This window comes from Dendrobates tinctorius, unplaced genomic scaffold (genome assembly GCF_039654945.1).
Source record: "Dendrobates tinctorius isolate UK_male_01 unplaced genomic scaffold, ASM3965494v1 ptg000007l, whole genome shotgun sequence".
Classification (NCBI taxonomy): Eukaryota; Metazoa; Chordata; class Amphibia; order Anura; family Dendrobatidae; genus Dendrobates; species Dendrobates tinctorius.
Window position 1 is genome coordinate 59,476,190 of NW_027361675.1, and position 27,676 is coordinate 59,503,865.

A 27,676-nucleotide genomic window follows, 5' to 3' on the forward strand; every position below is an offset into this window, starting at 1 on the left:
TTGTCTAAACTGGGTGCAAGAAACTGCCTTTGATTGCATGGTGCATAATTGCCCATTGCTAAAAAAAATGTTCATGTGGACCACTTGCACATTCAATTGGGTCTGGTGTTGCTTTTGTGTTGTCCATTGTACACACAGAAGGTCCAAAAATTTTCTCATCTGTTAAGTGCTAAATTGCTCCTATAAGCCAAATATAAGACCCAAAAACTCAAATCGCGTACATTTTGAATGTGACTAAACATATACTGATCTTTCATGTATTACAGAGTAAATGGTTGAAAATCAATCCAGTTTATTAGGGCACTGTCGACCAAGCGTATAGGTATTTCATTGTAGTAGATCGAACAAAAATGTATGGTAACATCAATGGCTAATTGCATAATCTGTTCATAAAACTTATAAAACACATACATATATATATATATATACATACAGAATATGTGTGTGTTTTTTGTTTGTTTGTTTTTTACTTTTTTATCTATTCATACATCTGGAATACAAGTTAAAAATCCCATTAATAATAATTAACAATAATTTCTCTTCACATTGGTTGTGCTGTTGTTTAGCACTTAGCAAGTACGGTAAATCACAATCTTATTTATCAGCTGTAATTTTCATACAACAGAGTACTGGTAACTGTGATAAAACAGTGATAAGGCAGTGAAGAAGCTGAGCTACAGGAAAGCAGAAAGATGTGAGTTGAAGTAGGAGACAATTATGTAACAGTGAATGACAATACAAAATACCTACTCGATGAAGTACTCTGGAAGGTTTATGTAGTTTTCTTGATGGCTTCTTGTCAATGTCAATCCTTCAGCCTCCACTCACATCTCAATTGTCCGGCTATTTCACCTGTTCTCTAGAAAGCTGAGCTTATTGAAAACAATTTCTGTGTTTCAATCTTGTAGCACTTTAGCCATAGGCTTTTTCACAGTTATTTACATTTTTTTTCTTCTGCCTCTATCTTTATTTGTAATAATGTAAGTAATATTGTACAGCAATTAAAGAAAAATTGTCAGCAAAATGACATTATTTACCGACAGTCATAGTGATAATATGTAGGTAATTACCGTTTAAATATGTAAATATGGTCCGCAGTAGAATTGGAACTGCAGCTGCAGGTAGAAATTCTAAGTTATATTCTCCCTGCAGCCGCTTGCTTCCAGCCTTTGGGGTGGTGTTTGGCCAGTGAGCAGTCAGCGCTTACTACAGTCAGTACGCTGAAAACACTCCCCATTCTACATAACTGAGATCTTATTAGGTGTGGTGTGTGTAATTACAGCATGCTCCTTGTGTGGTGAGCAGTGACTGATGACTGCCCAAGCACTGCCCCAATCACTGGAAGTGAGCAGCTGCAGGGGGAATATAACTTCAGTTTTTCCCTGTAGTTGCACTTCCATTTAGTCTGATGCATATGTTTAAAACATTATTTACCTGAAGATAATCAATAAGGTTGCTGTTAGATACTACTATGCTATTGCTTGACATACCATTTCCATATTTTAATATTATTTTTACAGTATAATCTAGTTTTGTTTGCCTCTCTTTTAATGTATATAATGTATATGTATTTATATATGAAAAGGATGTATTCAACAAGAGGAATTGTGGAGTTGCGAATAAGACTTGTGATTTTTGGCATTCTCATGCCAGTTGAAAGCTGGTCTGCTAAAATAAGCGGAGCTAGGGAAGAGGCAGGGTGTGACGGGCGTGAATATGCCCATTCGCCATATGCTGCGATTCGTAAGGAATTCAGCGCATCATACTCCAGCGAGCCCTTCATTATGACTGGTTTATGAAACTCCAGTCTTAATGAATTGTTCTGAAAATTTTCCATTTAAATTCCCAGCTACAATTTTGATGTCTGATTACGCTACTGAATCTGCAGCTATATAGCCCTAATCCAGTAATGCTTTTGATAACCACCCAAATTCTTCTAATCCCTGTGTAATTTGCCAATATTATGGAATCACCAAACTGCTTCCGAAAGACTCTGTAGAACTTTTGCCACACAGTCCATCAGTCTCTGCCCTTTTAGACCATGTTGCACTTTCAAACTATAAGGAGGATCTTGAGAAGTTCAGATTGTACTATGCAGTTGGCTGATTGATATATTTCTGCTCTTTCTGCTGCATCTTACATGTTTGTTTCTGAAGCTGAAAGTTCAGTCTTTAGTGGGTGTTCTCAGTGAAGAATGATTTCTGGATTGCTTCATTCTCGGCTATAACCTTTTCTCTCTCACACTGACATGACTGTGCAAGATAAGAAAATGCAGCTCAGAAATCTCTTCAGAAATATATAAAAAGTGAATTGCACTGTCCTGCACTTACTATGAGTGCCTTAAAGGGAATGTGTCATCAGAAATTAACCTATTGTTTAAATAAGATTTATATGTTACTTTTTTTGTATTGAAATATTTTTGTTTTTTCATAACAAAATATTTATTAAAATGACAGTTAACCATCTGGCAACTGGCACTATTTTAGACTTATACTTCCTGTCTCCTTTCAAGAACGGTTTTCAGTAAGATTCCTATGCAGGATCCACCAATCACAATAGGCAATGCTACAACTGATCCTGCTGCCCCTCCCTTCACAATGATCTATGCACACGCTCATTAGATGCTTCCATTCCAAAGATAGAGTCAGAGTCTTTTCATTGTGGCTAATATACATGTGAATTTCCAGAAACCACCGTCTAAATAAGCCCCAATGTTCAGTTGGAAATTTTTAATTAAAAAAAAATGCAATATGGAAAAAACATTGCCAGAATTAAAGCACCATTCTTTTTTTTTATTTCACTGGTGGAGTTTATCACTAAGCCCGGGGTCACACTTGTGAGAGTAATGCGAGAAACGCGCGCGAGTCTCTCGCCTCAATACCCGGCGGTTCAACCACATAGAAAGTTATGCAGCCCGCACACTCCGGTCCGGAGTGTCGGCGGCAGTGCCGGGTATTGAGGTGAGAGACTTGCGCGAGTTTCTCTCATTTCACTCGCAAGTGTGACCCCGGCCTAATGTAAACTCCCTGCCCTTGGTAAAATACTTACCAGCCACCATCTCTGCTTTTCTCAGTGTTGCTCTGGTCCCGTTCTGCCATCTTTTTATCCCAGCTCCTGACTAACTAGAATTCAGAGGCAGGTATGGACTGGGGTTGAAATTCAGCCCTGGCATTTGAAATCACACATGCCCATGTTACCCCGTACCTGAGCACCAGATAAGATATACAGTGGGGAAAAAAAGTATTTAGTCAGTCAGCAATAGTGCAAGTTCCACCACTTAAAAAGATGAGAGGCGTCTGTAATTTACATCATAGGTAGACCTCAACTATGGGAGACAAACTGAGAAAAAAAAATCCAGAAAATCACATTGTCTGTTTTTTTTTTCATTTTATTTGCATATTATGGTGGAAAATAAGTATTTGGTCAGAAACAAAATTTCATCTCAATACTTTGTGATATATCCTTTGTTGGCAATGACAGAGGTCAAACGTTTTCTGTAAGTCTTCACAAGGTTGCCACACACTGTTGTTGGTATGTTGGCCCATTCCTCCATGCAGATCTCCTCTAGAGCAGTGATGTTTTTGGCTTTTCGCTTGGCAACACGGACTTTCAACTCCCTCCAAAGGTTTTCTATAGGGTTGAGATCTGGAGACTGGCTAGGCCACTCCAGGACCTTGAAATGCTTCTTACGAAGCCACTCCTTCGTTGCCCTGGTGGTGTGCTTTTGATCATTGTCATGTTGAAAGACCCAGCCACGTTTCATCTTCAATGCCCTTGCTGATGGAAGGAGGTTTGCACTCAAAATCTCACGATACATGGCCCCATTCATTCTTTCATGTACCCGGATCAGTCGTCCTGGCCCCTTTGCAGAGAAACAGCCCCAAAGCATGATGTTTCCACCACCATGCTTTACAGTAGGTATGGTGTTTGATGGATGCAACTCAGTATTCTTTTTCCTCCAAACACGACAAGTTGTGTTTCTACCAAACAGTTCCAGTTTGGTTTCATCAGACCATAAGACATTCTCCCAAAACTCCTCTGGATCATCCAAATGCTCTCTAGCAAACTTCAGACGGGCCCGGACATGTACAGGCTTAAGCAGTGGGACACGTCTGGCACTGCAGGATCTGAGTCCATGGTGGCATAGTGTGTTACTTATGGTAGGCCTTGTTACATTGGTCCCAGCTCTCTGCAGTTCATTCACTAGGTCCCCCCGCGTGGTTCTGGGATTTTTGCTCACCGTTCTTGTGATCATTCTGACCCCACGGGGTGGGATTTTGCATGGAGCACCAGATCGAGGGAGATTATCAGTGGTCTTGTATGTCTTCGATTTTCTAATTATTGCTCCCACAGTTGATTTCTTCACTCCAAGCTGGTTGGCTATTGCAGATTCAGTCTTCCCAGCCTGGTGCAGGGCTACAATTTTGTTTCTGGTGTCCTTTGACAGCTCTTTGGTCTTCACCATAGTGGAGTTTGGAGTCAGACTGTTTGAGGGTGTGCACAGGTGTCTTTTTATACTGATAACAAGTTTAAACAGGTGCCATTACTACAGGTAATGAGTGGAGGAAAGAGGAGACTCTTAAAGAAGAAGTTACAGGTCTGTGAGAGCCAGAAATCTTGATTGCTTGTTTCTGGCCAAATACTTATTTTCCACCATAATATGCAAATAAAATGAAAAAAAAACAGACAATGTGATTTTCTGGATTTTTTTTTCTCAGTTTGTCTCCCATAGTTGAGGTCTAACTATGATGTAAATTACAGACGCCTCTCATCTTTTTAAGTGGTGGAACTTGCACTATTGCTGACTGACTAAATACTTTTTTTCCCCACTGTATTACCCTGGATGGAGGAAAGCAAGATTTTCTACAAGACCAATATTTCTAATGATACCCGTGGCCTGCTGGGGTTAGTGACAAAGTCAGTGACTTTGTGCCCCTTCACAACTTTTAACAGACCACCGATTCTGTTAACAACGTAGCAGACAAGGCGGCCTACGACCAGACAGGCCCTTCTGGCATTTTCCAGAATTGTCAGATGGCCAGTCCAGCCATGGTCAGAGGAAATGGTCATAAGTGCTTGAGAAGTGACTTCTGCCCAGCAAACACTGGATCGATCCAGCAGGTCACAACCAGCAGAAGATGTCAGAACAGATGAAGATGGCGGCTGGTAAGTATTTTACTAGGTGCAGGGAACTGACTTTATTGATACCACTCCGGTGGTGAGATTAAAAAAAAATGCTGAAGTGGTGCTTAAAAAAACACATTTAACACAAACAACCTGAATTAAACCATTGGTCATTTTCTGATGACACATTCCCACACACATATGGCACATGGCAGAAACTGCTAAGTAACATGTAGCTATAGGGTGAGACTACATGCAAAGCGCATGTGAATCTGTAGCTGTGGATCAACTTGGTTTACATGGATGGACCTACATTGGCAAATACATAAAACTATTGGGAGATTTCTAAAGAAGAAACTTGCTTCAAATGTTTACTTTAGACATAAAGCAAAATAAAAATGGTTCAAAACGTCTAATTGACCTTAAATATGGTTTCAAATTGCTATGAACCGCAAGTGCCACATTTTGCAAACCCAGCAAAAAAAGAAATACAGCTAAAGGTTTGTTTTAAAATCATACAATGTAAACATATATGCCACAACTTGTATTTTTTTACCCCACAAAATTGTGCCTGGCAGATAGTTGAAGTTTTCTTTTTTTACAACATTTTTCATGTGGTGAGACGTGCTGTGCTACATTTCTAACAATCTCCTGGGTAGACTGACATATTGTCCTGAATTCATGGCCACGCGGAAATCTCAGAGCGGAATAACTTTTCATTTATGTTGGCATTTTCTGAATTTCTCTGCCACTGCCCAATGCCCCTATCAAAACCAAGCGAATGACAGTATTTGAGTAGAAACATTTACACCTCCAGAGTGGCAGAACATGTTGTTATTCCGATGGCATAGCTTGGCTGCTTGTTACTGAGCACATGCTTTGCAGATTAGCCTGTTTGTATAGCCAATTGAACATGTGCTCCATTAAATATTTAAGCATCCTGTTTTAAGGATGGAACAGAAGACATCATCTGCCACTGTGCAGCAGACAAGTGAGGCCCCCAGAGCCCATTACCATAGGTTACAGAAAATGTTAATCAGTGCCAGTGCAGTTAAATAATGCAGTCTGTGCAGATGGCAACTACAACATCTACTCACAGATGTGCCTTACAGTCCCTAAGGTGGCTATATCACAGGACTTGTCAAAAACAGTCAAAACTGATGTTGGCTCTACATATTACCCCTGAATATATACCTCGTAGCAGCCATTAGGTAAAAATAAACTGCATACACAAAGGAAAAATGCAAATTAATTTAATTAAAAAAAACCTCATTACTATTATTATTAATTTTTTTTTTCAGAACACAATACCCATACAACGTGGAGAACAGTCCAGAGGACCATTTCCCACTCTTACAATGCCACACACACTACAAACAAATGCCTCTACAAATCACTTGTCTCATTCTCAATCATTAATCTCTTTTTGGATATGTCAATTGATTACCGAACCCTGTTTGAATACTGATTCTCAAGTCTTTAATAATGCGGAAACATCCAGCGTTTTACTAATTATCACATAGCTCAGCTCGGTAGATTAGAAATAAAATCTATTTGGGCTGTAGTGATCAAGATTAGCATTAAGAAGCCAACGCCTCCTAATGAATTAGGCTCATCTTACTAGGGCATACGGTAAATCAACTACACTAGTGTTGATGAGCAGTACGCCCTAGTAAGAAGAGCCTAATTTATTAGGAGGTGTGGGCATCTTAATGAATTAGTTGCATCTTCTATCCTGTGTGCCACCGCCAGAAGTATTACTCCTCTCAGGTACTGGAGTACATATCTGGTGTAGTTTACACCACTTTATTGTATAAATTGGGATGGACATGCTTGGTCCCACCCTGTCCCGACTAAGTTCCACCCACTTTTTTTTACAAGTTGTCAGAGCTGGCTGAGAGTAATGTAAAAATGCCAAAAGCAGCAATATTTTTACATGACTAAGGCTAGTTTCACACTTGCTTTTTTTTGCAGCGCGTTTTTCCCGCAAAAAAACGCATTAAAAAAACGCATACAAATGCATACAAACGCTGCGTTTTTTTCAAGCATTTTTATGCGCATGCAGGAAAAAAACGCAGCGTTTTTGCGCGTTTGTATGCGTTTTTTGTGCGTTTGCGTTTTTTTACAGATTTTGGAAAAACCCCACAAAAATGAAAAAACAACCATTCAACAACACACAAGACCAATGGGACTTCATTGTGGGTGTGGTATGTTAATATATAGACCCTGTCTACAGTATTCTTCACATTTGCTTGATTCTTCTCGTGACCATGGATCTGCGCTGGAAGAGTTTTCACTTCAACTTGGATTTGGACATCGCGATGGCTCAGGCGTATGCAGTTGCTTGCCATGAACAAAGGAAGAGAGAGAGGCAGCGAAGACGGCGGCGTATGTGGATACATCCGATTGTTGAACTCCGGGAGAGCCGTGGGGCATACCACACCCTCTACAGCGAGCTACAGGCAAACCCGGAGAAATTTACAGATTATATCAGGATGTCCCACGAAAGTTTCATGGATTTGCTTGCTCGTGTCCAACAATCCATCCGGAGACAGGACACACAGCTCCATCGTGCGATTCCTCCTGAGGAACGGCTACTGGTGACATTACGGTATGTTTTAAAAACCAAGGGGTGCGGTCTGCTGGGTTTTTTTTAAATTTAGTATTCAAAACCGTGGGTAATTAGTTTTCGTGAATGTACTAATATTTTATTTTATAGTTTTTTAAAATAATATACATAAATATTAATTTTACTTCTTTGTCTGTTCACAGATTCCTGGCGACTGGAGAAACCCTATCTTCACTACACTTCCAGTACCGTATTGGAATCTCTACCTTGTCTGGAATTGTTGCTGACACCTGCCGGGCTCTCTGGAATGTTCTTTGCCCAGAATTTATGCCCCTGCCCACCGCTGAAAAGTGGATGGAAATTGCTGACAAATTCTGGACAGTATGCAATTTTCCCAACTGTTTGGGAGCTGTTGATGGTAAACACATACGGATCATCAAACCCCAAAGAACGGGATCTGAGTACTATAATTACAAAAAGTACTTTTCAATAGTACTCATTGCGATTGCGGATGCCGGATGTATGTTTGTAGCAGTGGACATTGGAGCATTTGGCCGTGGTAATGACTCACAGGCTTTTAAAAACTCAGACATGGGCCGTAGGTTGTATGGCAACCAATTTAATTTCCCTATGCCACGGCCTCTTCCTCACACCGAAGCTCCGCCACTGCCCTTTGTAATGGTTGGCGATGAGGCTTTTCAAATGTGCGGAAACTTACTGAAACCCTACTCCAGCCGGGACTTGGACCACACCAAAAAAATATTTAATTACAGGCTGACCAGGGCCAGAAGAACTGTCGAGTGTGCTTTTGGGATTCTTGTTTCCAGATGGCGAATTCTGGGCACGGCCATTAATCTTAAACTTGAAACAGTCGATGAGGTGGTGAAGGCCTGTGTGGTTCTACATAACTTTGTGATGGCTAAAGAGCACCCGACCTTTGAACTGGACGATGATGCTCCTAACCCATTGCCTGAATTCACTCAGCACACTCTCAGGTCATCCGTTGAAGTTGGCCAAATGAGGGACCAATTTGCGGCCTACTTTATTTCTGATGTAGGACGGGTGCACTGGCAAGATGAAATGGTGTAATGTTTTTGTTTGTTTATGGTAATAAAAAACCTTATTTGATACCATTACTGAGTGCACTATATTTTTTAAACTCCAATTTAATAAAAAACTTCCCATGTATAACTGAATTTTATGATGTTCACACACCTGGGCAGGTAAATACACATATGAGTTAAAATGCAGCATTGCTAGTCTGCGTGAAATATATTGGAACGAGCAAAGCTGCAGGCCATGAATCAGGAAACCATTTTTTTTCAAGAGAAAATTGTGCAACTAGTTGAAAACAAAGTATGTGATTTTCTCAAAACACAACCCTCAAAACCCAACCCCAATGAAAGTCCATGGGGAATACAAGTCAGCATTGAGTGGATGAATGTAATCTGCTCCATTCCAACTTACAAGTTATTACACTAGGCCTTGGAATGACTATACTAGGCCGTGGTATTTCAAATATGAGTATAGTATGCCTTGGGCCTACTAGTATAGTCATATGTGAAATACCACGGCCTAGTATAGTCATAACAAGGCATACTCAATTTTTGCCAACTAGGATCTTGTTTCACGAAAAACAAACGGGTGAAACTTGAAACCAACAGTTTGCTTTTCATGAAACCAGATTCTAGTTGGTAAAAATAAAGTTATTACACTAGGCCTTGTAATGACTACACTAGGCCGTGGTATTTCAAATATGAGTATGTATAGTAGGCCTTGGGCTAGTAGTATAGTAATATGTGAAATACCACGGCCTAGTATAGTCATACCAAGGCCTACTGTAATAACTCGATTTTTAACAACTAGCATCTTGTTTCACAAAAAACAAACTGGTGAAACTAGAAAGAAACTTTATTTTTAAGACAAGTTTCAACAGTTTGTTTTTCATGAAACCAGATTCTAGTTGGTAAAACTAGAGTTATTACACTAGGCCTTGGAATGACTATACTAGGCCGTGGTATTTCAAATATGAGTATAGTAGGCCTTGGGCCTACTAGTATAGTCATATGTGAAATACCACGGCCTAGTATAGTCATACCAAGGCCTACTGTAATAACTCGATTTTTAACAACTAGCATCTTGTTTCACAAAAAACAAACTGGTGAAACTAGAAAGAAACTTTATTTTTAAGACAAGTTTCAACAGTTTGTTTTTCATGAAACCAGATTCTAGTTGGTAAAACTAGAGTTATTACACTAGGCCTTGGAATGACTATACTAGGCCGTGGTATTTCAAATATGAGTATAGTAGGCCTTGGGCCTACTAGTATAGTCATATGTGAAATACCACGGCCTAGTATAGTCATACCAAGGCCTACTGTAATAACTCGATTTTTAACAACTAGCATCTTGTTTCACAAAAAACAAACTGGTGAAACTAGAAAGAAACTTATTTTTAAGACAAGTTTCAACAGTTTGTTTTTCATGAAACCAGATCCAAGTTGGTAAAACTCGAGTTATTACACTAGGCCTTGGTATGACTATACTAGTCCGTGTATTATTTCACATATGACTATACTAGGCCTTGGGTTGGTTTTTAACATGTATTTACCCATCAGTGTGTGTGAGCGGCGCAAACAACATTAATGAAACTTAGTAATGGTGAACCACAAATGTAAATTTATTTTTTATCACAAAAATAAACCAAAAAATTATTTTTTCCGGCGTTTGGGGGCAGATGGTTTCAATTTGGGGGTGTGCAGGGAATATGCAACACTTGCTGTTGAAGACGGTGTTTGAGGGGAAGGGGCAACAAAACTTGTGGGGGAAGGTAGTCCAGTTAAGGGAATTAAACTAGGAACACTTGGAGGAGAGGAAATCTGTTCAGGTACATTAGTTGTAATGGCATGTCGCCGTAGGCTTGTGTGCCTGGACCGACTTTGGCCCAATGCCCGCCTTGATAGATTTCGCCTTGAACTAGGGGCAAATATTGAGTGTAGGTCCCCCGTCTGCAGGTGTGGCTGCTGCTGCTGCTGAGGTGGCGGCTGCTGCTGCTGAGGTGGCGGCTGCTGCTGAGGTGGCGGCTGCTGCTGAGGTGGCTGCTGCTGCTGAGGTGGTTGCTGCTGCTGAGGTGGCTGCTGCTGCTGAGGTGGTTGCTGCTGCTGAGGTGGTTGCTGCTGCTGCTGAGGTGGCTGCTGCTGAGGTGGCTGCTGCTGCTGAGGTGGCTGCTGCTGCTGAGGTGGCTGCTGCTGCTGCTCTTCGTTGTCAGTGCTCGTCCTTGCAGGAGGACTGGTGGCGGCAGTGATGGTCCAGGTTTGCAGAGTGGTGGTGGCAGGGCTACTACATGTCGTTGTAGCGGTAGGGCTGTTCCATGTTTGCCTAGTGGTGGCTGAGCTCCACGCATGCATGGGAGTGGCGGTGGTGCTCCAGACAGGAGCAGCGCTTGCCATGGTGGTGTCGGTGAAGTGACCAGCTGCACTCATACTTGTGGTGGTGTAACGGTGGGTGTCCTGGCTTTGAATAGAGGTGTCCGTGCAGTGGTATGCAGCACAAGTCGGTAGTGAGGTGAAGCGAGTCAATGGTGGCACAGGTGGAAAGGACACCACTGACTGCTGACCGTACCGATTATGCTGCATAGCCTGCAAGAAAGCATTGTTGCAGGCCTGCAGCACATTCAGCTGTTGATCAGGACTAAGGTGTTCAGCCATGCCCTTTTTGAATCTTACTAAAAAAATGGTGTGCTGGTCTGTTGAGGTCGGCCTCCAGACGGTCAAGGCGCTGTTCTACAGAATTGAAGCGGTGTTCAAAGTGGTATAAAACCACGTTCCATGAGTGCAAAACCGCTTTCAACTCTGTCGGACAGTGACTTGAGGCTGGAATTAAATGTCTCGCTCAAATGCATAAACTCGGGCAAGACATTCCTGTCCAAGGCCCTCTGCCGCTGGCGGGTAGTGCCCGCATAACCAGTGGCAGAGACCTGGGACAGGGGAACACCTGATGGCCCAGCTTCCTGGTCACCAGCTGTGTGTGTGGTTGACCTGCAAGGTGCTTCCTGGCTGTCGGATGGCTGGGACGGGTCAGAGGACGTCCGAGGAAGGACCGCTCCAGGGCCAGGTTGCAGGGTGCTGCTCCAGGTGCTGTTGAAGAAAGGAAAATCATTACTACCATGCCTTTACAAGAAGCATCAGCTGTGGATTAGAAAAACACAGATTAATAAAAATAAAAACCCAAAATTTATAATACTTACGATCTCGTGGCAAGGACCAGTCTTAGGAACTGCAACGCGTGATAGTGATGGTATCTAGTTCTGGTCCTTGACGCAGATCCACTGCGAACCTGGCCCTCAGCACGAACATCACTGTTGAAGCGGTCCTTGATCAAACGCCAACGTGTTCGGACTTTGTCCACTGTTGATAAAAAAAAAACAGTGCCGTCAAGGACAACAGTCACTGCGGCACAATGTAGCAATACAATACTCAAAGCAGTCACTGTAGACCCCGATGACACTGTTGGGTTTCCTGCTAGAATACACCTAGCACGAAACCCAACAGTGCCGTCAAGGACAACAGTCACTGCGGCACAATGTAGCAATACAATACTCCACGCAGTCACTGTAGACCCCGATGACACTGTTGGGTTTCCTGCTAGAATACACCTAGCACGAAACCCAACAGTGCCGTCAAGGACAACAGTCACTGCGGCACAATGTAGCAATACAATACTCAAAGCAGTCACTGTAGACCCCGATGACACTGTTGGGTTTCCTGCTAGAATACACCTAGCACGAAACCCAACAGTGCCGTCAAGGACAACAGTCACTGCGGCACAATGTAGCAATACAATACTCAAAGCAGTCACTGTAGACCCCGATGACACTGTTGGGTTTCCTGCTAGAATACACCTAGCACGAAACCCAACAGTGCCGTCAAGGACAACAGTCACTGCGGCACAATACAGAGCAGGGAAATACTCACTAAACGCCTTTTTGGAGGATGCTGTGGCGCTGTCCCAGCCATCCATCAACGCTGCGGCCACCTCATTCCATAGCCGCCGGGTCACCACAATGTCCTTGTGCAGCCGGTCACGGCTGTCCCACAACGGCGAACGCTCCTGGACCAGGCTGATGAGCTGCTCATTATCCAGGTACACGTCTTCATCTCGTTGTGGAACCTAGACAAAACACATTCATTAGAATAATCCAATTTAAATTGAATAAAAAGTTACAAAAAAAAAACATAAAAAAGAGTAAAAATAGAAGATAAAAAATAAAGAACATTACAAATCATTTGATACTTACATTCCGTATCACCACCGGGACTTGGCTTCGCTGCTCCTGCTCTTCGCCCTCACTAGTCCCGTCCACAGAAGAGGATGATGACGATGTCTTAAAAAAGTTGAAAAAAACGTAAGAGATTTGGAGAAGCAGCAGATATACTTACTAGATGCACAAAAATAATCACCTCACGGTCTGCTTGCGCCAATTCCTGCCGCGATGGGTAATACTCTGATTCTGAAGACATACTGCATGTAAAAATAATAAAAATCATTAGTACATACATAATTTAAAAGGACAGGCATATAATGTAATATACTCACATTCTTCGCTGATATAATGGGTTCTTGGTTGACTGTCTGCTCTTCAATCTGTCAGTGTAGTAGTGGCAGAGTTTTGGCAGGCACCTCCTTTATATAGACTTTTTTTTTTTGACTTTAGAAGATTATAACTAGGACAACAAGTGGACACCACCAAAAAAACGCAGCGCTAAAAAAACGCATACCTGCGCATGCCAGTGCGCACGTATGCGCATCCATAGGCTATAATGGCCATTTTTAGCGCAAAACGTGCGCATACGTGCGCATGCGCTTTTTTCAAGGGCCAAAAAATGCAACATGCTGCGTCTGGAAAATACCAACGCACACCCCAAAAAAACGCAGCGCATGAAAATCGCATACATGCGCTTACCAGCGCGCAGGTATGCGCACCCATGTTAAATATAGGGGAAAAAACGCATGTGCAGGTATGCGTTTTTTTCCAGCGCTAAAAAACGCAAATGTGAAACCAGCCTAAGGCTGGTTTCACATTCGCGCTTTTTAAGCGCACGCACGGCCGGGGGTAGCTCCGCCCCCGAGCCGGATCTCTGCCCGGCGTGCCTGCCCCTTCCTTGTAGCGCCGCCTCCTAGCGCACAGCGGCGCCTGCGATCGGCGCACCCTATCTTTAGCATAGGGTGCGCAGATCGTGCGCAGGCCGTGCGCTAGTTGCGCTTTGACCTGCGCTGCGCACTTTTGACGGTGCGCCGTGCGCGCCAAAATCAAACTTTTCGGATTTTGGCGCGCACGGCGCACCGTCAAAAGTGCGCAGCGCAGGTCAAAGCGCAACTAGCGCACGGCCTGCGCACGATCTGCGCACCCTATGCTAAAGATAAGGTGCGCCGATCGCAGGCGCCGCTGTGCGCTAGGAGGCGGCGCTACAAGGAAGGGGCGGGCACGCCGGGCAGAGAGCCGGCTCGGGGGCGGAGCTACCCCCGGCCGTGCGTTCGCTTAAAAAGCGCGAATGTGAAACCAGCCTTAGAAATGTTTTATGCAAAAAAAAAAGGCAAAAAATCCTAATGAATCAGGGCTATAAACGTTTTAAAGTTGTAGTAATCGATGCTGTTATATATTGCTGTTGAGATGATGGCAGATTATGAAGGAAGATGTTCTCTAGGTTAAGCAAAAGTCCTAATTAGGGCTTATGCAGAAGTCTATGAGCATGGACCATAATACATGGACTGTCTTTGGCTCTCTCAAGCCAAGCCTGACAGCCTCAATTTGTTGTTTACAAAGACTGAGTGGTTGAGTGAGGGCTCATACAGATGTCTGTGCCACTCAAAAAAACTAAAAAATAGTGTGCAGGCAGGGCCGGCATCAGCACCCGGCATACCCATGCAAGTGCCGGGGCCCTGGCGAGACGGGGGGGCCCACTCGGCACCTGAACAAGGTTTTTTTTTTTAATTTATAAGTCCGGGGTCAGTCCCCCGCTCTCCGCCCAACATCATACTGAGCACCATCTTTTTTCCTGTGAGAGCACACGGTCCACATATTACCGCTCATTAAGGTCATGAATATGGATGCCACTCCTCTACCATAGGCGTGGCACCCATATTCGTGACCTTAATGAGCGGTACCACCTGACTGTGCGCTCACACAGGAAAAAGTTACCAGCACCTGGACTCAGGTGAGCGGCATTGAGAATGAGTTGTAGGGCCGGGGGGAGAATGAGGGGCAGGGCTGGGGGGAGAATGAGCGGGGGGCCCAGGGGGAGAATGAGCAGGGGGGCCCGGGGGGAGAATGAGTCTAGCCCCTGGGGGAGATGAGAGTGAGCCGGGGGAATGAGCCCAGCAGGGGAGATGAGCCCATTATTCTCTATGGGGCATTATATGGGGCCCATTATCCAGTATGAAGCATTATATGGGGCCCATTATTCTGTATGGATCATTATATGGGGGATCATTCTGTATGGATCATTATATTGGGCTCATTATTCTGTATGGAGCATTATATGGTTTCCATTATTCTGTATGGATCAATATATGGGGGATCATTATTCTGTATGGAGCATTATATGAGGCCCATTTTCTGTATGGAGTTCTATATGGAGCATTGTATGGGGCCCATTATACTGTATAGACCATTATATGATGCCCATTATTATGTAAGGAGCATTATATGAGGACCCTTTTTCTGTATGAAGCAATATATGGGGCCCATTATTCTATATCAAGCAATATATGGGGCTCATTATACTGTATGAAGCAATATATGGGGCTCAATATTCTGTATGGAGCATTATATGATGCCCATTATTACGTAAGGAGCATTATATGAGGACCATTTTTCTGTATGAAGCAATATATGGGGCCCATTATTCTATATGAAGCAATATATGGGGCTCATTATACTGTATGAAGCAATATATGGGGCTCATTATTCTGTATGGAGCATTATATGAGGCTCATTATTCTGTATGAAGCAATATGTGGTGCCCAATAAATTGTATGGAAGACTATGTGATGCCCAGAATACTGTATGGAGTTCTATACTGTCCGGTCTTAAATGAAAACTTTTGAATCCCCACTAGGGTTCGCACTGTGCTCTGCAAGGATTTCCTGGTTTCTGAGCTATTGTAGAATTTACAATACATATCACTTATGTAATGTAAGAAGTAAGTGATATCTTTGGCATTGTACTATACGTATATTTCTTTCCCGTATCTGTGAATCATGAATTGCGGTACGTGTTAAAGGGGCCCACTGAGACACTTTCGCCCGGGGCCCACAAAAACCTGGAGCCGGCCCTGTGTGCAGGGATTGTCCATGGGGTCTCCCAATTAATCGTTGTACTAATCTTGATTCTGTATACATGTACTTATGGTGGTTCAGGCACTGCATTCCTGTACTGACAATAGTTCTAGTGATGCATTCAAGTACTGATGGTATTTCTGCCTCTGCATTCATGTACTGATGATGTTTTTGGTGTTGCTTTCATATACTGACTGTGGTTCTGATGCTGCATTCATTTACTGACAGTGGTTCTGGTACTGCATTAATGTACAGGCAGTTTTTATGATGCTGCATTCATGCATTGGCGGTGGTCCTGATCTTGTACACATGTAGCAATCCATAAAATGCTTCATGGCTATGATTTTAAGGGAATCTGTCAGAAGGTTTTTATTATTTAATCTGAGTGCAGCATGATGTAGGTAAAGAGATTCTGAATCCATCGATGTATCACTTAGTTTACTGGATGCAGCAGTTCTGACACATTCGAGGTTCTTAGATTTAGCAATGCTGCAGAGCTGAAAAAGTTTACTCTATCCACGCCAGGCTCTGCATGTACATTGTCTATAAACAATAAGCTGTTTATCACATGAGGTGGAGGGGTAGGACTAGCATGCATGCGCTGCTGTAGCTTGTAATAGGCTGGGTGGTGGAACCACTGTGTCAGAGCCCAAGGAAGACCTGGAGAGGTGTGACTAGGAGCATCACCCAATCTGACCATGGATGCGCAGCAGCATATGATACTGAGATCCAAGGAAAGTCAAGGTGCTACTCCATGACTGACTTTGGGTAGATGGAGGAGGTCCATGTGCTACTCCATGACTGACCTTGGGTAGATGGCAGCTAACCCCCTCCCTAGGAACAAGCAGCTGTGGCTACACAAAGGAATGTTCAGTCGATGCAGGCAGGTGGAGTAAGAAGACAGGTACCACAGATGCAGATGGGACCGTCTAATGGAGAGATGAGCACTGGCAGTGCATCAGAACAGGCAGACATAGAGATGAGCAGTGGCAGATGAAACAGAACAGTCTGATGTAGAGACGAGCACTGGCAGGTGCAACGGGACAGGTTGACATTGAGATGAGCACTGGCAGATGCAGCGGGACCAGCTAACGTAGAGATGAGCACTGGCATGTGCAGCAGAACCGGCTGATATTGAGCTGAGCACTGGAAGATGCAACGGGACTGGCTGACATTGACATGAGCACTGGCAGCTGCAACGGTACTGGCTAACATTGACATGAGCAATGGCAGCTGCAACAGGACCGGCTAACGTTGAGATGAGCACTAGCAGGTGCAGCGGAACCAGCTAACGTAGAGATGAGCACTGGCTGGTGCAGCAGGACCTGCTGATGTTGAAATGAGCCCTGGCAGGTGCAACGGGACCAGCTGATGTTGAGATGAGAACTGGCAGGTACAACGAGACAGGCTGACTTTAAGATGAGCACTAGCAGGTACAGAGGGGCCGGCTGATGTTGAGATGTGCCCTGGAAGGTGCAACAGAACAACATTGCACAGGCATCTCCATGTTGGAGGAGATGCCTTAAATAGTAAGTGTCCTCCAGCTATTGGCTGGGTACACTTTTCAGGGATGCAAACGGCCCTTTTAAGAAAGGGCAAGTGTGCGCACGTGCTCTAACCTCAGTACTCGGGGACCTGCATGCAGTGCATGCACCCTGGGCAGCTGTAGACTCAGAAAAAGGAGACAGAGCAGGACGGGGCAATGGCTTTGAGTACGCTGATGTCTCTGCAAGGGGAGAGGGACCGCAAGCAGAGACGCTGGTGCTGCATAGCTGCTGTAGTCTGGACAATGATAATCACAAAGTGATAAAACCTTCAGTGTAAGTAAACAATAGCACACAGCCTGACATGTGATACATCGTTAAAAGCTGTGTTTTATCCCCTACCTCATGCTTTCCTCAGATTACATAGCAAAAACCTGCTGACAGATACCCTTTTAATATCTTAAAAACTTAGATATTTGAGAATATGAGGAAGATTTGTAGAAATTCTGCTCCAAAATCATACTGATTTATTTGAAGCAGTAACCCTCCAAATCATCGCCAAATACTCAAAACCTGGTTCTAGTGATGTATTAATGTGCTGATGGCAGTTCTGGTGATGTATTCATGTATCCTTTAAAACTTTTGCGGCACTTGGGGTTCAGTATGACAATGTGGCCTTTGGACCAAAATATGTAGTGCATCCCCTGGTCTAACAAGAAATTTGACATTTATCATTTTAAATATATATAGGATCTGTGGAAATCCGGGTTATTCAGGTTTAACCAGAGGTAAACATTTTGATTGTTAGTTGAGTAGATTTTTTTAAAAGGACAAATGTATGGCATACTTTTTATGTGACGGTAAACTTACCGGGAAATATTTGGGTTAAAATTTTTTCAATTCATAGATCGTAAAAAGTTCATATTCCTGTAGTCGAGCAAAATATCTGCATGAATGCTAGGAATAGTAAATTTCAAGATAAAACAAGGGGGAATCATGCTAGAATTGTAGCCCAGCAATCTGCATAGAGTATCCTGCAGCAGAAATGCTATCGTCTTTGCTCTGCATTTATGGCATTGCCTTAGCAAAAGCTGTCTTTCACTGTCAAATACAATAAGTAGTGCTGGTCAGCTTAAATTCCCCTGTTGACCAGAGTTATGTTTTGTGAACTGCTTGTGCCTGAGGCCTCTCATGCATCATTTAAACTGCTTTGTACATGTCAATAGGTGGAAACGCATTAGATCCCTTGAAGACTTATCCAAATCCTCAAAGATATATGTGCCATGTAGAAGCTATGCTGCAGTTTCAAGGCTGTTGTACTTTTTACACCTGCTTACTTAGGTCTGAATGTGTTGCCAGAAGCAAAATCCGAGGGAAGTTTAAAAAAATCTGCTCACGCACACACACAGACTGATTCCTTTTTGCAAAGGTGTTCTTTATGCTGTATATATTACATCAGCTCTGGTTATTCTAGTTTATGGCTTTGGATAGGGCACAAATTACAAATAATTATTACATTTGCGCCTTTTTTGTATATTTTTTTTGTGCTTTTTGCCTCTTTTTCATTTTCACCTTGTTCTTCTTTTAATTTGTGCCTTTTGTAAAGTCTAATTTATATGTGTATGCCTGTTTTGTTTTTATGCTTGCATTTGTTGGCGGGGTTTGAAGCTTCCAGATGTTTTCAGCAAATTCATCAAGTGACTTTTCAAAATGTCACCACATTTCTCAGCAAACGTACTCTGGTGTGTGATTTTTTTTTTGTACATGTGAAATACATACGCACAAATTTTGTGACATTTTAGCTATAACATATGACTATGTTGTTCTAAAAAAGGGGCAAAAAACACACAGGCATTTTTTGGTTTGCGCAAAATTCTAGTTTGGAAGATTTCTAGTCTACTAAATTGATCAAAGTTATAATGGCCATAGGGACCCCCATGACCTAGTAACTACACAGTAATATAAACTACTCAGAACCTGTCAGCTGACGCACGTTGTCTGAACCATGGGAAGCAACAACCAGAGCCTGGCTGCATTATTGCAGCTGTGTATGCTTTTCTCTGAAACACTGCAGCATTTAAAAAAAAAGCATTACTTTAAAAAGCCAACTGTGGACTATGTTCCTCTTATGATTATTCCAAATTCACTCCTCGGTGGCTTCTCTCCATCCCACTCTAATAGACTAACAGTTGTAGAAGAATTTTCCCAAGCACCATCCGCTCAGATCAGTGATCAGGCTCGGACTAGCCCATAGGGGAACAGGGGAATTCCCCGGTGGGCCACTGTGCAGATCTGGGCCCCCAATTTTACTCTATGTGCAGTACTTGTCATAATTCACTTGACTCACACTGTGCAGAAAAAAAGCAGCATCTCATCATTCATTAACCAAACTACCCAGTTTATTATTATATACACATATAAGTAAATTTGTGAACCAGGGTCATGTAATATTTGTATGCAGGTGAAAAGTGGGTCCCAAAGTGAATGTTACTGGTGAGCCTTTGGCACCCCAGTCCAACACTGTCTGTGATCACTTGTGGTAACTTACCCACACAAATACCAATAGATCTAACAAGAAAAACCAAGGTACCAGAGATATTCCTCACTTCTTTATAATTCAAAACATATTGGTGACACAATATTGCATTTTTTTTTTTTTTTGTTACTAAGGTAAAAGAACAATGCTTGTCCAGGGAATAAAAATTGCACAAACCGTCTAAAAATCCAAATTTTTATTGTTTATAATAATAAAAAAAAGCTATTGACTTAATACTTACTACATCTGTAGGCAGCATGCTTTGCTGCAAAAAAGCAGGAAAAATACCTGAAAAAATGTTGCAAAATTGAACAGTTTTTCCATATTAAGGGTACCGTTACACTTAGCGATGCACCAGCGATCCCAACAACGATATGATCCGGTCAGGATCGCTGGTGCATCGCTAAGTAGTCGCTAGTGAGCTGCCAAACAGGCAGATCTCACCAGCGACATAGCAGCGGTCGGCGGTCGCTACTTACTTGTCAGACGAGGCGATGAAGACGTCCTCCCGCCAACGTCCACGCGTTGCTCGTCGCTACAGCAGGAAGCCCAGCAGGAAGCAGACGACGAGAAACGGCCCAGGACGTTCTCGCGAGATCAGCGATAACCAGCGGGGGAGCTCGTCGGAGGTAAGTATCACATGTAGCGATATTGGCAATATTGCTGCTGCGTTACAAAAGCAGTGACATTATAGCGATATTGCTAGCGATATCGCTTAGTGTAACGGGCCCTTAACAGCTAAGGAGGGTTGAAATCAAATTTAAAGCATAGCCTTTTGTTCTGAGATAACCACTTCTTTCAGATAATTTTGCAATTATTCTGCCTTGTCAGCATTGAAAATATGCATAATTTTAAAATATCCTCCCTTAGGAACTAAAAAAAGTAAGGCTGATAAAAAAAGTGACAGCATTGTAGGAAAGCTGTGTGAATTAGGCATGGATTGTTTTTAAGACTGTGGCAACAAAAGACAGAAAGAATGTACAGTTGGTGATAGTTCAAGGATAAGACTAAAATTATGGATGACTATGGCCTCAATCTTACAGTAAAGTCTTAAAAAAACAACATCTGCTGACAAAGCCTAGATTGTTCCGAACCTTCCCTTCTATTCATATGGTATGATTTAGGACTCACAGTCAAATCATCTTTTTATCTATCACTCACTGGAGATATTCCATGCTGTAATATAAGTAGCATATTCATTATTTCCCATTACTAAATATATATGTGATTAGCGTGACAGCAAGGCTGATTTCTTCAGTCACCTGCAGCATATATTTTAGCACTTTGGACCAGATTCATCATTTGTGGAGTTTTTTAAACTTACTTTTCAGTTTTTGTCTAGTGGTATTCATTGACATTTTTTTCACGAAATTCTTCAAATGTCACCACGTGACATCATTATGTTACCTCAGGCCTTGCTTCACGTGGTAACATTGACTAACAAACCTTGTGGTTCACCATTAATTAGATTCATTGCCATTTGTGAGATCTATATTTGGGCAAAAAGTAAAGAAGAACTTTGAATGGGGCCAGAGGCATATCTGGAGAGGGGGGTTAGCCAAGGCATGTGCCCCAGGTGCAGCTGCCAGGGGGAGCTCAGTCTGACCACCTAATATGGCAGTCCAAAGTGTCTCCCCGGTGGCTTCATTTTGCTGCCTCTGGACTGGGAGTCGGCCTTTCTCCGAGCCGGCTCAAGCTGATAGCTGGCTCTCAGAACATGCAGTGTGTCGGCTCACAGTGAACAATTGTACTTGTGTCTTTCAAACAAGCACAATTGAGGCTTTGACCCGGTTGAGCGACATCAGTGACGTCAGCATCATGATCAGGTCATGTGATCACGCTGCTGATGTCACTTGCCAATGCAAAGAAGCACAAAGAACATTGGTGGGAATAAGACACCCAAAATTAAATGTAATGCGGGGGATATAGGATCGGGGAGATTTACTGTGTGGATGTATTTACTGCAGTGGGTAAATTTACTGAATGGGGGTATTTACTGTGTGTGTGGATATTTACTATGTGTGGGGGAGATTTACTGTGTGGGACTATTTACTGTGTGAGGGAGATTTAAGGCCCTGTCTCACATAGCGAGATTGTTAGCGAGATCTCTGTTGCATCACCGATTTTGTGACTGCCTATATCTATAATATGCTGCTATGGATAAATATTTTTAATCTACATTTGAAATAAAGAAGATCTTTTAAGTACTTCAAACTTGGCTCGCTGGATTTATCTCCTTTTCGCATTTACTTTGTGTGGGGGTGTTTATTGTGTGGGGGGAAGATTTAGTGTATCGGGGCTGGAGGAGATTTAGTGTGTATGGGATTTTTACTGTGTGGGGGATATTTAGTGTAGCAGGGCTGGGGGAGATTTATTGTGGTGGGGAGATTTACTGTGGTGAGGGAGATTTAGTGTAACAGGGCTGGGCGAGATTTTTGGAGTAATTTATGTAAATTATGATGAACTTGACAAGCAGAGCTGGCTGGGACTAGTGTAAAAAAGCCAAAAGGCGAAAAAAAATTGTACAATTTCAAGCTGCTTACACATTTCAAGAAGTTTTATGACAGAAAACTGGTGAAAACTCCTTGATGAATTGGAGTCTTAAGGCCCCGTCACACAGCGATCTCGCTAGCGAGATTGCTAATTTTGTGACGCCACAGCGATCTCGCCAGCGAGATCGCTGAGTGTGACGGGGATCAGCAACCGGCCCCCTGCCGGGTATCGCTGATCGTGCTCGATCGGCCTTGGCCATTTTTTGATCGCTGGTCTCCCGCTGCCCAGCGTGCATCGCTACGTGTGGCAGTGAGAGACCAGCAATCAGCGACGCTGCACGCTGGTTTCTAATGTAAACATCGGGTATCCAGGAGCCGTGGCTCTTGGATACCCGCTGTTTACCTTGGAAACCGGCATACACCCTGGTTTCCAAGGTAAACAGTGGGTATCCAGGAGCCGTGCAGCTCTTAGATACCCGATGTTTACCTTGAAAGTCAGCGTGTACACCGGTTTCCAAGGTAAACAGTGGGTATCCAAGAGCAGCGGCTCCTGGATACCCGATGTTTACATTAGAAACCAGTTTGCTCACTAGTCCTGATCGCTGGAGGGGCTGTCTAGTGACAGCTCACCAGCGATCAGCCTAACGATGTCCCAGCGATCCCATCTATGTCGGATCGTTGGTGGGATCGCTGGGACATCGTTATGTGTAACGGGGCCTTTAGAGTTATGGAAAAATAAATGATATACTCCTTCCATTGATTACCTGCCTTGCTGCTGCTTAAGCCTGATCATCCAATCTCTCACTGCGGCTACAGTGTTTTATTTCTTCAGGTGTGGTAACAAAAGTCTTTTTCTGGATTTTCAGTCTTCTGGGACTAGGCCTCAGCATATCATTCCGTGTCTTTGCCACATGAAAAATGTTGCCCCGAGGCATTGACTAGCCATACTGCGACAAAAGTGCCAGCAAACGAAAAGAAAAGCACCACTGCATGAAAGCGCACACTAACCCCATATAATAATATTTAGAAAGTTTATTGATGCAAAAAGAGTTATACATAAAATCATATAAAAAAAAAAAAACACACAGGCATCCCACAATATATAATAGTAGAATATAAGGCACAAGATAGTATATAGTATAATTGCCTATCACAACTAATCCAAACAAGGAATGTGTCTATAACCTATAGTTGGGCTCATGAGGACCAAGAGGTCCTAACACTATTCAATAAATGAAGCATAAATCCATCCCTACTAACTAATAAGGATACATAGGCCGTAATAAGCCACCAAGACAATCCCCAGGATACTGAAAACACCCTATAATAGGGTAATATCCAAAAATAACCAGATCAACATGTATACATCCCTATAATAGGGTAATATCCAAGGATGAACAAACCGAACAATGTAAGTATAACCCCAACAGGTTAGAAACCATAGTAAGGATCAGATAAGTGGGCGCCCTGCCCAGAACCATACCCCACGCGTATCGCTGCAACACGTGCAGCTTTGTCAGGGGAAGTGAATGAACCATGGTCCGAGGGGCTTTAAATACCTTGTTGAAGTCCAAAAATGGGAGTGCGCGCGCACCGGTGAAAATCACCTCCATAAAACATGGCGACCGCATGAAGACCGGCGTCCCGGTCACATGACAAAAATAATAATGGCCACCACGCATGCGCAGTACAATTCATCTCAACTCAATACAGCAGCTCCACTGCGCCTGCGTCCAGTGGAACGCATAAGACAAAATGCCTGCGTCCAACCGGACAGGCGCCAATCTACATGGGGCGCCTTAGAACTGACTGGTACTAGTCTTTAATTATGCATGAAATAAAGCGCGTGTCGCTCCCAGGAACATTGTACATGAAACAACCAACATGGACATAAAACAAATATATAGACATATACACAAGAGGAAGAGAGGACACCAGACAAAACGTACACATAAAAATAAGGTAATCATAACACCAGACAAAACATACACATAGGGATAAAGTAATCATGACATATAGATTAGTATAAATGAAGACCAATTATGATCAAAATCTCTCCTAGTCACTAATGCCCGATAATCAAAGATATCCACATCAGAGAGAGCATCCAAATCATATTATGAGGCCATTTTTTTATGTTTGTGTAATCCAGGTCGGGGGAGCGATTTCTAGAAACCCCCCCCCTCTTTTTTTCCCCCCCAATTGAGGATATTCAACCAAGTCAAACAAGCCCCACCATAATAGTGGCCACAACCCTCATATTCAACCAACCATGAATTTATCCCAGTGCTGGTCACTCCAACAACCAGTTGCGCCAATGTGACACCCTAAAATGTGGTCCCCATGAGCCCATAATCTCAAAATATGCCATACAAATATAATCATGTCAAAATCCATCAAGAGAGAAAGCAATTGATCTATCCAAAGGATAGGATTCAAAATCTATGAAATTATTTAATCATGAAGAACCCTTGATGACATAATTACACATGTCAAAAGATCACTTGCTGATATGAGGGTTGTGGCCACTATTGTGGTGGGGCTTGTTTGACTTGGTTGAATATCCTCAATTGGGGGGGAAAAAAAGAGGGGGGGTTTTCTAGAAATTGCTCCCCCGACCTGGATTACACAAACATAAAAAAATGGCCTCACAATATGATTTGGATGCTCTCTCTGATGTGGATATCTTTGATTATCGGGCATTAGTGACTAGGAGAGATTTTGATCATAATTGGTCTTCATTTATACTAATCTATATGTCATGATTACTTTATCCCTATGTGTATGTTTTGTCTGGTGTTATGATTACCTTATTTTTATGTGTACGTTTTGTCTGGTGTCCTCTCTTCCTCTTGTGTATATGTCTATATATTTGTTTTATGTCCATGTTGGTTGTTTCATGTACAATGTTCCCGGGAGCGACGCGCGCTTTATTTCATGCATAATTAAAGACTAGTACCAGTCAGTTCTAAGGCGCCCCATGTAGATTGGTGCCTGTCCGGTTGGACGCAGGCATTTTGTCTTATGCGTTCCACTGGACACAGGCGCAGTGGAGCTGCTGTATTGAGTTGAAATGAATTGTACTGCGCATGCGTGGTGGCCATTATTATTTTTGTCATGTGACCGGGACGCCGGTCTTCATGCGGTCGCCATGTTTTATGGAGGTGATTTTCACCGGTGCGCGCGCACTCCCATTTTTGGACTTCAACAAGGTATTTAAAGCCCCTCGGACCATGGTTCATTCACTTCCCCTGACGAAGCTGCACGTGTTGCAGCTATACGCGTGGGGTATGGTTCTGAGCAGGGTGCCCACTTATCTGATCCTTACTATGGTTTCTAACCTGTTGGGGTTATACTTACATTGTTCGGTTTGTTCATCCTTGGATATTACCCTATTATAGGGATGTATACATGTTGTTCTGGTTATTTTTGGATATTACCCTATTATAGGGTGTTTTCAGTATCCTGGGGATTGTCTTGGTGGCTTATTATGGCCTATGTATCCTTATTAGTTAGTAGGGATGGATTTATGCTTCATTTATTGAATAGTGTTAGGACCTCTTGGTCCTCATGAGCCCAACTATAGGTTATAGACACATTCCTTGTTTGGATTAGTTGTGATAGGCAATTATACTATATACTATCTTGTGCCTTATATTCTACTATTATATATTGTGGGATGCCTGTGTGTTTTTTTTTTTTATATGATTTTATGTATAACTCTTTTTGCATCAATAAACTTTCTAAATATTATTATATGGGGTTAGTGTGCGCTTTCATGCAGTGGTGCTTTTCTTTTCGTTTTCATTATCATTTCCACTGTGGCAGCACCTGTCCTTTATGTACCATATATTATATTGCACAGTTAGTGCGCCCCGTTTCTGTTCCTTGTATGCAAAAGTGCCAGCAAAGTCTTAAAATCTTGAAGAAGACGTCTGACACCACACCTGAAGAAATAAAGATAACAGAGTTGCAGGGAGATATTGTAGGATTGGGCAGGGAGCTGTGGAGGTGAGCCCCAAGGTGAGTCAAATTCCTTGTAGGGAACCTGTCACCAGGTTTCACCTATACGAGTTACGGCCACCGCCTTTCAAGGCTGATATACAGCATTCTAAAATGCTGTAGATAAGCCCCTGATGCGACCTGCAAGAGAAGAAAAATAACTTTTATTATACTCACCTATGGGGCAGTCCGGTCCAATGGGTGTCACAGGTCTTGGTCCTGTGCATCCCATCTTCTTATGATAGCCGCCCTCATGCTTGCTTCATGTGAATGACACAGCCTGCGTCATCCACACAGCCCCCCCCGGCATCGCACTGTACTTATCTGCCCTGTTGAGGGCAGAACAAAGTACTGCAGTGTGCAGGCGCCAGGTAAGGTCAGAGAGGCCCAGCACCTGCGCACTGCAGGAATTTGCTATGCCCTCAACAGGGCAGATAAGTACGCCTGTGCAGGAGCGAAAAGCCAGGGAGCCATGATGCAAGCAGGGGGGGTGGAATCGCAAGAAGATTGGACCGGATCAAGGTGCCGGACCAAGAACTGCGATACCCATCGGACCGGACAGCCCCGCAGGTGACTATAATAAGAGTTATTTTTCTACTCTTACAGGTCAGATCAGGGGCTTATATACAGCATTGAAGAATGCTGTAGATAAGCCCTGAAAGATGGTGGCTGTAACTCATGTCGGCCAAACCTTGTGACAGGTTCACTTTAATTGAGCTCATATAATGTAATTCTTTGAGCTAAGTTGAATTGTGTGTTAGTTTTATTTGCATTTAGTGTAATTCCTGGTATCAACTATATTTCTCATTAGAGCAAGTACTATAATCGCAATTAACATTTCACAATTATTATCTAACGATACTGCCCTTTACTTACATAATGTTAATTATGAGTTATCAGAATTTTGCTTGCTAATGTATACAGTTGCAACAGAGATTAAATTACCCGGGTTAGGACATGTTCACATTTTCTGGTTCTTTTGGGATTTAAATGGATTGATCACTTTCCATTTACTTTTACAAATGTGTTGGGAACATGAATTTTTGGCACTAACTAATGTTTAAGTGTTACAGGTTCTTTTCCTGTTAGTGCAGCCATAATCACAGACTGCACAGCTATCCTGTTCTCAAAAT

At 42.8% G+C, this 27,676-nt stretch overlaps 1 protein-coding gene across 6 annotated transcripts in view; it reads left to right on the forward strand.

Annotated features, from left to right (window-relative positions):
* Window positions 1-27,676, forward strand: part of AUTS2 (activator of transcription and developmental regulator AUTS2) — a 2,002,816-nt gene that overhangs the window by 1,571,008 nt on the left and 404,132 nt on the right. The window lies entirely within an intron of this gene.